Here is a 9,857-nt window from a genome sequence, read left to right as displayed (position 1 = left end):
GCTGGGATTGAACCATTAACCTTCTGGATCAAAGACGACCACACTCCCTCACTGCCATCTAGACGATTTAACTGCAGCTTGAAATAGATTTTCACAAAGCTCTAAAGAGTAGAAGTAGTCGGTTTGAGTCCTAAACTGCATCCTGTCTGTCGGAGTCAAACTTCTGATGACGTTTGTTTTTATCACCTGGAGTCGACTCAATGACACAGCAGAGTTACAGTGAAGAGGAGTCAGCGCCGAGTGAGTTAACGCTGACTCATTGCATGTGATTTAAATAATGTGAATGCAGCGCTGCAACAGGAGGACGCACACAGACACACACACACACAGACACACACACACACACAGACACACACACACACACAGACACAGTCACTGCGGAGTTACATAAAGTGACATAAAAATAAATATAGCAACTGCAGACAATAATCCCACTTCTCAAGTGCTAACATCAAGCGACGTCAAAGTGAAACCTGGACTGCACCCCCCCTTTTTTCCTTCCTCCCTCCCTCCATACCTCCCCCTTTCCCTCTCTTATTCCTGTTTCTTATCCATCTTTCCCCCGTCGTCCTTCGTATGTCCTTCTGTTTCCCTCATCTGTTCTGCTCCAAAAATCCCCATCATCCACACGACGTGGCAGAGGGCAAGTACACACACACACACACACACACACACACACACACACACACACACACACACACACACACACACACACACACACACACACACACACACACACACACACACACACACACACACACACACACACACACACACACACACACACACACACACACACACACACACACACACATTATGCACGTGTTAAGTGAAAGGTGTGGTGAGGTGTGTTTGGTTTATTCGCCTCTCCCTCCCTGTTGCAGCTCAGAGAACATTAAGGTCTAAACCATTGCACTAAAGCACACATTACAAAACTCTGTCATGCAATGTTTTGTGTGTGTGTGTGTGTGTGTGTGTGTGTGTGTGTGGGGGGGGTTATCAGTAGTAATCATTAGTTTTATTTGAAGCTTCTTCGATCTGTTGCATCAGGACATTTCAAAATCCTTAGCCAAGCCCTTTTTAATGGGCTAAATACTCATTTAGCAACACATGGGTTACAACACAGAGCCAGTGTGTGTGTGTGTGTGTGTGTGTGTGTGTGTGTGTGTGTGTGTGTGTGTGTGTGTGTGTGTGTGTGTGTGTGTGTGTGTGTGTGTGTGTGTCCAGGTGCTAGGCCGTGTCGGCGTTGTGTTGTGTGTTCAGGCATGCCTAATGGAGCTCAGAGTCGACTGTCAGATGACTTCAGAGAAAAATGTAACCCGTCGAGATGAGACGGACGTCGGCGTGGGAGGGAGTTTGTTTCTGATTCACACATTCTGTTTTGTTCCAGTTTTAATGAGGAGTTAAATCACAGCACTGAAGAAGAGAGATCCATTGTGTGAAGAAGACTAGTGTGACATTAGATTAAGAGGGATTTAGCTGTGGGTGTGTGTTTCCAATAAGTTCACTGCATGGTTTATATGATGTTATTGTTGAGTAATAAACAAAGAAAGCTGTTTAAAGTCAATGAGTTTCCTCTACATTGAGTTTGTGTTTACCTGAGTCAAAATGTCTAAAGGAACTACAGCACGGTCACATGACTTCACGTCACCACCGCTAAGCTAAAGGAGGCTAATGTTGGGCTATAAAGGAACTACAGCACGGTCACATGACTTCACGTCACCACCGCTAAGCTAAAGGAGGCTAATGTTGGGCTATAAAGGAACTACAGCACGGTCACATGACTTCACGTCACTCCCGCTAAGCTAAAGGAGGCTAATGTTGGGCTATAAAGGAACTACAGCACGGTCACATGACTTCACGTCTCCACCGCTAAGCTAAAGGAGGCTAATGTTGGGCTATAAAGGAACTACAGCACGGTCACATGACTTCACGTCACCACCGCTAAGCTAAAGGAGGCTAATGTTGGGCTATAAAGGAACTACAGCACGGTCACATGACTTCACCTCACCACCGCTAAGCTAAAGGAGGCTAATGTTGGGCTATAAAGGAACTACAGCACGGTCACATGACTTCACCTCACCACCGCTAAGCTAAAGGAGGCTAATGTTGGGCTATAAAGGAACTACAGCACGGTCACATGACTTCACGTCACTCCCGCTAAGCTAAAGGAGGCTAATGTTGGGCTATAAAGGAACTACAGCACGGTCACATGACTTCACGTCACTCCCGCTAAGCTAAAGGAGGCTAATGTTGGGCTATAAAGGAACTACAGCACGGTCACATGACTTCACGTCACTCCCGCTAAGCTAAAGGAGGCTAATGTTGGGCTATAAAGGAACTACAGCACGGTCACATGACTTCACGTCACCACCGCTAAGCTAAAGGAGGCTAATGTTGGGCTATAAAGGAACTACAGCACGGTCACATGACTTCACGTCACCACCGCTAAGCTAAAGGAGGCTAATGTTGGGCTATAAAGGAACTACAGCACAGTCACATGACTTCACGTCACCACCGCTAAGCTAAAGGAGGCTAATGTTGGGCTATAAAGGAACTACAGCACGGTCACATGACTTCACGTCACTCCCGCTAAGCTAAAGGAGGCTAATGTTGGGCTATAAAGGAACTACAGCACGGTCACATGACTTCACGTCACTCCCGCTAAGCTAAAGGAGGCTAATGTTGGGCTATAAAGGAACTACAGCACGGTCACATGACTTCACGTCACTCCCGCTAAGCTAAAGGAGGCTAATGTTGGGCTATAAAGGAACTACAGCACGGTCACATGATTTCACGTCACTCCCGCTAAGCTAAAGGAGGCTAATGTTGGGCTATAAAGGAACTACAGCACGGTCACATGATTTCACGTCACCACCGCTAAGCTAAAGGAGGCTAATGTTGGGCTATAAAGGAACTACAGCACGGTCACATGACTTCACGTCACTCCCGCTAAGCTAAAGGAGGCTAATGTTGGGCTATAAAGGAACTACAGCACGGTCACATGACTTCACGTCTCCACCGCTAAGCTAAAGGAGGCTAATGTTGGGCTATAAAGGAACTACAGCACGGTCACATGACTTCACGTCACTCCCGCTAAGCTAAAGGAGGCTAATGTTGGGCTATAAAGGAACTACAGCACGGTCACATGATTTCACGTCACTCCCGCTAAGCTAAAGGAGGCTAATGTTGGGCTATAAAGGAACTACAGCACGGTCACATGATTTCACGTCACCACCGCTAAGCTAAAGGAGGCTAATGTTGGGCTATAAAGGAACTACAGCACGGTCACATGACTTCACCTCACCACCGCTAAGCTAAAGGAGGCTAATGTTGGGCTATAAAGGAACTACAGCACGGTCACATGACTTCACCTCACCACCGCTAAGCTAAAGGAGGCTAATGTTGGGCGTGATGACGTTGAGTAGTCTCATTCAGACAGATTGTTCTGTTACCTGTTGAATCCGTTGTATGAAGCATACCAGTGATATGAACTGTGAATGGTTTGACTTGAAACCAGTCATAAACTCCTCGGGGTGGAAAAAGGAAAAGGAGGAAAATAAAAAGTTGCTCCAGTCGTTCATAATTTCCCTCCTTTTTCCAAAGACACAACGCCAGGGAGACAGAGAGAGAACTGTTCCCTCTTTAAACCCAGAGTTTCCAGCTTCACACAGCTCATAATGTGGCCCTTTCACCACCGTCTGAGTGTCTGACTGTGTGTGTGTGTGTGTGTGTGTGTGAGTGTGTGTGTCTGCATTTTTATTTTTCTGAATCCACCCTGTAAACCCTAGACTCCCCAGGTAGGCAAACTTAGAACAAACGAGGCGTTTGATCAGAAATAAACCACGCTCTGACCTCTTCCCTTCTGATTTCAATTGGTTTTTTCCTACATGTCGACCAATATGAGGTTATCCAGCAATGCAGTCTTTAGCAAAAACACAAAATAAACGGCTGACCTCTTTCCTCAAAGCTTTACATGCAAACATGTTCAGCTCTGCATCAAAGTGAGGATACACAAATAGGAAAACTGAAGTAATATTTTGAGGTAAGAAAGGAAAGCGTTGACCAGTCCAACATCATTCTGCTGCCTGTTCAACAAAAAGCCAATGGGATTTTTCCATTGCATCCCATAATGCGTTTCATATGCACAATGCAGTAACTAGAGTGTTTAATAAATGCAGTAATACATGCAATATTGCCTCCAAAGTGCAGTAAAAGTACTCGAACCCTTAAGAATAAATACTACGGGCTCTAAATACTATGAGGCTCAAAGTAAAAGTACAAAGGTTTATGGATCAAAATATACTTAAAGTACTGCACAATGACTAGTTTTAGAATAAAGTACAGAAGTATTATCTGCTGAATGTACTTCAAGTACAGTTTCATATTATTATGGTCTTTAATTCATCCTGTTTTTACACATTAGAGCCTTTCAGTGCTGGAGTGTATTGATGTGACTAAATGTACAAACGGTGTATGAGCTTAAAGTACTGCAGTATGCCATCCCTGCATATCACGTGTTATTACATGTACAAAGAAACTGTGAGGGTTAAACTATTGTAGTACAAAGTATGATACTCACCTCTGAGTGAAAGCATAAAGTAGCATTAAATGAAATACTATATATACAAGTACAAGTCAAAGTACCTACAAATGTACTTTAGAACAGGACTCGAGTTCATTTACTTTGTCAAGTTTAAATTCGACCAAAGCAACAACACAAAGCGTCTAAAAGAAAGACCCAAACAACGATGTGAAAACACAGCCCCCCAGTCTCTGTTCTGCTCCTGTCTTAATGTACATTACTTTAGTGATTGACTGACTGACCAGTGAAACCAGTGTGTCAGTGACTGCGGAGAGGAACCGTCTGCAGCCCCAAACACACGAGTCACGAAACTGGAGCGAGTCAGAGCTCAGAGGGGCGTCTTGTGATCCGTGTGCGTGTGTGTGCGTGTGCGCTTGCTTTGAAAGCCCCATGATGCCAAAGGACGTCAGCTGTTCCTCTGTTGCCGGGGAAACCAGTCATGTGTGCTCACCGGAGAAGGAGAGGAGAGGAACCCGCTTTAAAATCAGCTGACTGTGATTTTTATTTTCCTTATTATCTCCCATAAACATTACCAGCAGCGCCTGCACACATCCACTGGTATTATATACGTGTGTCTTATGGGTTTTACAAGTATGAAACAGGGTGGAAGAAGTACTCCAAATTGTATACAAGTACACAGCGTTTGAGTAAAGGAGAGGAGGATTGTGTAGAAGAGACACACAAAAGCATCAAAGGTAAAAAAGGAGAGCTGGGAGGGACGGGAGCAGAGCGTTCGTCTCCGTTTACCGAAATATAATATAATAAAGCGGCACATGTGATTAAATTTAATGTAACACACACTCACACACACACACACACTCACACACACGCAAGAACGATCTGACATCAGGGGAGAGACAGACAGACGCCTCACAGCTTCTATTTAGGGAGAGAGTGATCGATCCACTCAGGGAATCAGTGAGTCAGAGGTGGAGTTAAATCTGCGATAGAAAGAGCCCTTTAATGCGCCACACAAACAACGCCATGGGTGCAGGAATGAGTCCAAAGCCAGGGAATGAGTCGGCATCCTCTTCTGATTGTCAAGGGGTTTTGGTAAGACGCCTGAAATAGGGTGAGCTTTAAAGAGTCCCGACCCGGCTTGTTGGACTTTTCTATTTCCTGTCGTGTGTTCTACAGGTTTTAGTGCATGTAAATGGTATGCAAATCCCAGTTTCTCTCCCACACACTGACCTTTTTACATGTCTTCATACTGAACTAATGAATTATACTGTAGAGGAATTGACCTGCAACCTTCTTAATAAGCTGCATTAATTATTAAGTGAGACATTTTTTTCTTTCGGCTAAATTTGTGCTTTTTTTTTTAAACAAACAAATAACTTTCTTCATTTTGGTCGGCCACTTGAACAGAAACTGACATGAGTTAAGGCTGGCATTAAATATGTGAATTTTAACGATGCATTTTTGTTTATCCAACTTCAACTTCAACTTGTTTTCTGACCCCATGAACCCACCGATAACCTACAGTTGAATTCAGCCGTCAACTAAATGCGTTCAGGCACGCCCACACCGAACAAACTCCTCCATCAGGTATGTGCCGTGTAACCACGGAGATGCCGTTGAGCAATGCATTCAAGTCGGTTTCACCTGGTGAACAATCTGCACGCATAACAAAAACCCAGCAGACAGGTTCCACACACACACACACACACACACTTTTTGCGGGTTGAAAGGAGAAAACAATTAAGTGATTTTGAACGCTGACAAGATGTGTCAACGCAAAATGTCACAGTGTGTGTGTGTGTGTGTGTGTGTGTGTGTGTGTGTGTGTGTGTGTGTGTGTGTGTGTGTGTGTGTGTGTGTGTGTGTGTGACCTTTCTTGCACTTGCAGGATAACAGCAGTGGTATTTGTTTAAACTTCACATTGAGACGCAGAGTGTAATCTGGTGTCTGTATTAAGTGAAAATCTAAATGAGTCACTCCTTAATTAATTACATTATATTTAGTGTGTTGGCAAATGGTTTGGGAAATTACTGAAGCTTTATTTGTTCATCTAAAAATAGTCACTGGCTGTAAATCTAGTTTACAAGTTCCCATGTGATTTTATCTTCAAATTCAAATTCAATCTAAAGTGCATTTCCAGAATGCTGAAAATAAAGGGCAAAATATGGAAATCTGAATTAGTCAGGTGCTACAGTCACATTTTAAAAACCCTATCCAAAACAAACTGAGCAGAGCTTCCTAGCTGTTGTTTTTAACCCAATTTTTCTCTGTTTTCATTTTTCAACGACCCTGAGCAACATCGTACTGAAACTCTGGGCCATTGCATTTTGATTTTTACTGATAAAAACAAACTACAACTCGCTCTCTTGAAGCTTTAACATGTCGTCATCATGCATTAAGACTGAGATGGCACTGGGTCTTTTTAATAACTGGCTGAACTTCAACCTAAACTGCATTTCCAGACCCTCCTAATAACGAAAATCTAGGCTAAAGACTATAAAGCATAAAGGCATATGGGCACTAATTGCTCCGATCGAAAATAAAGAAGGGGTAAATCATTGAGCGAGCATTAGGTATTAAACAAACATGCCCCTGAAGACCTGTTGCAGCTTGCCAGTCAAAAAAAATGATTTGCATGTGATCTCAAAGGCTTAGAGAAACAAATTTCAGAGAGCTGACTCGAGCGATCACATGGCCGGGGTCGCACGCTCTCAACTGTTGACTTGCAGACTGAAGGACACACACACACACACACACACACACACACACACACACACACACACACACACACACACACACACACACACACACACACACACACACACACACACACACACACACACACACACACACACACACACACACACACACACACACACACACACACACACACACACACACACACATGTTTTGAACTTTCCTAAGTCTTTTGTCTTGGAAAATATGTTTCCATAGATATAGAAGGGGGACAGCTGTGAAAACACACACACTATACAGCTTACAAACACACACACACTGATCAGTGGAATGTGCTTGGTCAACAAGCCGTGTTAGCTTTACCCTGAGCTAACTGCTAGCAGATGGCAACAGTGTGTGTCCAGGTTAAACTAGAGAAGGTGCTAAATGGGGCTAAACCGGGCTGGGAACAAGCAAGGTGATCAAGATGTTTCAACCACGGTGGAAATGTTGTTTTTAAAATGCTGAATATTGATTGAAGTTTATCTAAAGGAGCCCCATTATGCTTTTTTACCCTAGTGGGTTGCTAACAAGACTCTAAATGAGACGACTAAACGTCATCACGTCCAACATTAGCCTCCTTTAGCTTAGCGGTGGAGACGTGAAGTCATGTGACCGTGCTGTAGTTCCTCTATAGCCCAACATTATAGCTTTTTACTTCACAAATCATAAAGTGTAATATGTGGAGATCATCCTGCTGAACAAAAGGTGTAAGCATCCTAAACGTTGAGATTATGTTCTGCTATAATCCTTAATGGAACATCCCATTGAATCAGGGTGATGCTCACTTATGCGTCGGCCTACAAAAACACATGGTTACTGTACATCTTGTGACGAGCACGATGATACCTTATGATGGAGAAAGCTTTACTGAAGCTCCAGGTGACGCCATGTGCTGCACAGTGTGATCCGCCTGAAGCTGCTTATTTCTCTCTAACCTCTGTGTTTAAAGGACTGTGCTGGTATTTATCTGCGGTGTGTGTGCTGGTGGAGGTTAGGTTTTATATTCTGGGAACCACCAAACAAACAGCTAGACCAAATTCATCTGAACTATTTAACATTTAAGAAGCAAATGAAATAAAACATGACGGAGCAGGTCTGAAGTAGCTTCCATAGAGGGGAGCGGCTATGATTTACCTCCCATACACACAAACACACACACACTTCTGGATTTCCTTTAAATACCAAATGACTGTGTTACATAATCGCACTGGCAGCTGACTGTCTTTAACAAAGCACAGAGGCTCTGCAGCTCTGAACACACTGCCTGATCTCCTGGTATTTATAACGTCTGCAGTGTGCATCAGAGAGGCTGGCTCGATATTCACAGGAGACAAGGTGATCTAATGTTTGCAGGAAACGCTCCACATAGGCATGAGGACAGATGAAAAATAAATGGCAAGATTATCAGTAGATTGCCAGAATCATTTTGGGAAAATAGGACACACATCCTGACTGAAAAAGAACGGAAGGCTTTTATTGAAGAGGGGAGGCGACCTCATACGTCTATTATCTGGTGGTAACTTCTGCATATGAAAGTGGTATAAGGCTCCAGGGGAAGCTGTGTGAAGAGCAGAGTTAGAAACCAGATCCCTGTAACACACTCATCTCTTGTTGAGGCTAGCTGCGGCTCAAGGTGAGATAAGCTGTTAATGCAAACTTAACTGAAGACGCCAGGATGTTCCATGGAAGACGAAGGGTCTATAGTATCAGTAAATGGCTCCCTTAGAGATGCCGTATTCTGCTTTTTGGGGTTTTCCCTCAAATCCCCTCAGTTGCGGTGCATGTAAACGGTCTGCAAAGGCTTAACTCCCAAACTTCCGGAACACAGTGACATCACTAATGGAACCCTCTCGCTCCTAGAGGGACATCTCTAAGCTGGTTGACCAATCACACAACACAGCCGGCCAGATAACCAATCAGAGCAGACTGGGCTCTGGTTTCAGACAGAGGGTGAAAAGAGGTGCTGCAGCACAGGCAGTATGAGAAACATAAAGAGCTTTCTGAACATTAGAGCATGGAGACATGTCCCAGGAGAGGACTCTTTAAAGTGGAGACACTACATACTGATATACACCTGAACATCAGCAGGAGAGGACTCTTTAAAGTAGAGACACTACATACTGATATACACCTGAACATCAGCAGGAGAGGACTCTTTAAAGTAGAGACACTACATACTGATATACACCTGAACATCAGCAGGAGAGGACTCTTTAAAGTAGAGACTCTACATACTGATATACACCTGAACATCAGCAGGAGAGGACTCTTTAAAGTAGAGACACTACATACTGATATACACCTGAACATCAGCAGGAGAGGACTCTTTAAAGTAGAGACACTACATACTGATATACACCTGAACATCAGCAGGAGAGGACTCTTTAAAGTAGAGACACTACATGTAAGTCCATTACATTATATTTCTGTGTCTTATGGATGTACTTATACCTCCGACGTACCTACATGTCATATCTGATTGTGATCCAAAGACAACAAACAAAAGCCCCTGTGTTGGAGATCTTCTTCAGCATTGGAGAACTGAACTGAATGTGGGTAACATAATCCAGGG

At 43.7% G+C, this 9,857-nt stretch overlaps 1 protein-coding gene across 2 annotated transcripts in view; it reads right to left on the bottom strand.

Moving 5' to 3' along the window:
- Positions 1-9,857, bottom strand: part of mtss1 (MTSS I-BAR domain containing 1) — a 48,548-nt gene that overhangs the window by 17,292 nt on the left and 21,399 nt on the right. The window lies entirely within an intron of this gene.

The sequence above is a fragment of the Eleginops maclovinus genome, chromosome 20 (genome assembly GCF_036324505.1).
Source record: "Eleginops maclovinus isolate JMC-PN-2008 ecotype Puerto Natales chromosome 20, JC_Emac_rtc_rv5, whole genome shotgun sequence".
NCBI lineage: Eukaryota > Metazoa > Chordata > Actinopteri > Perciformes > Eleginopidae > Eleginops > Eleginops maclovinus.
The sequence above is the reverse complement of the archived record's forward strand: the minus strand, read 5'-3'. Positions and strand labels throughout refer to the sequence as shown.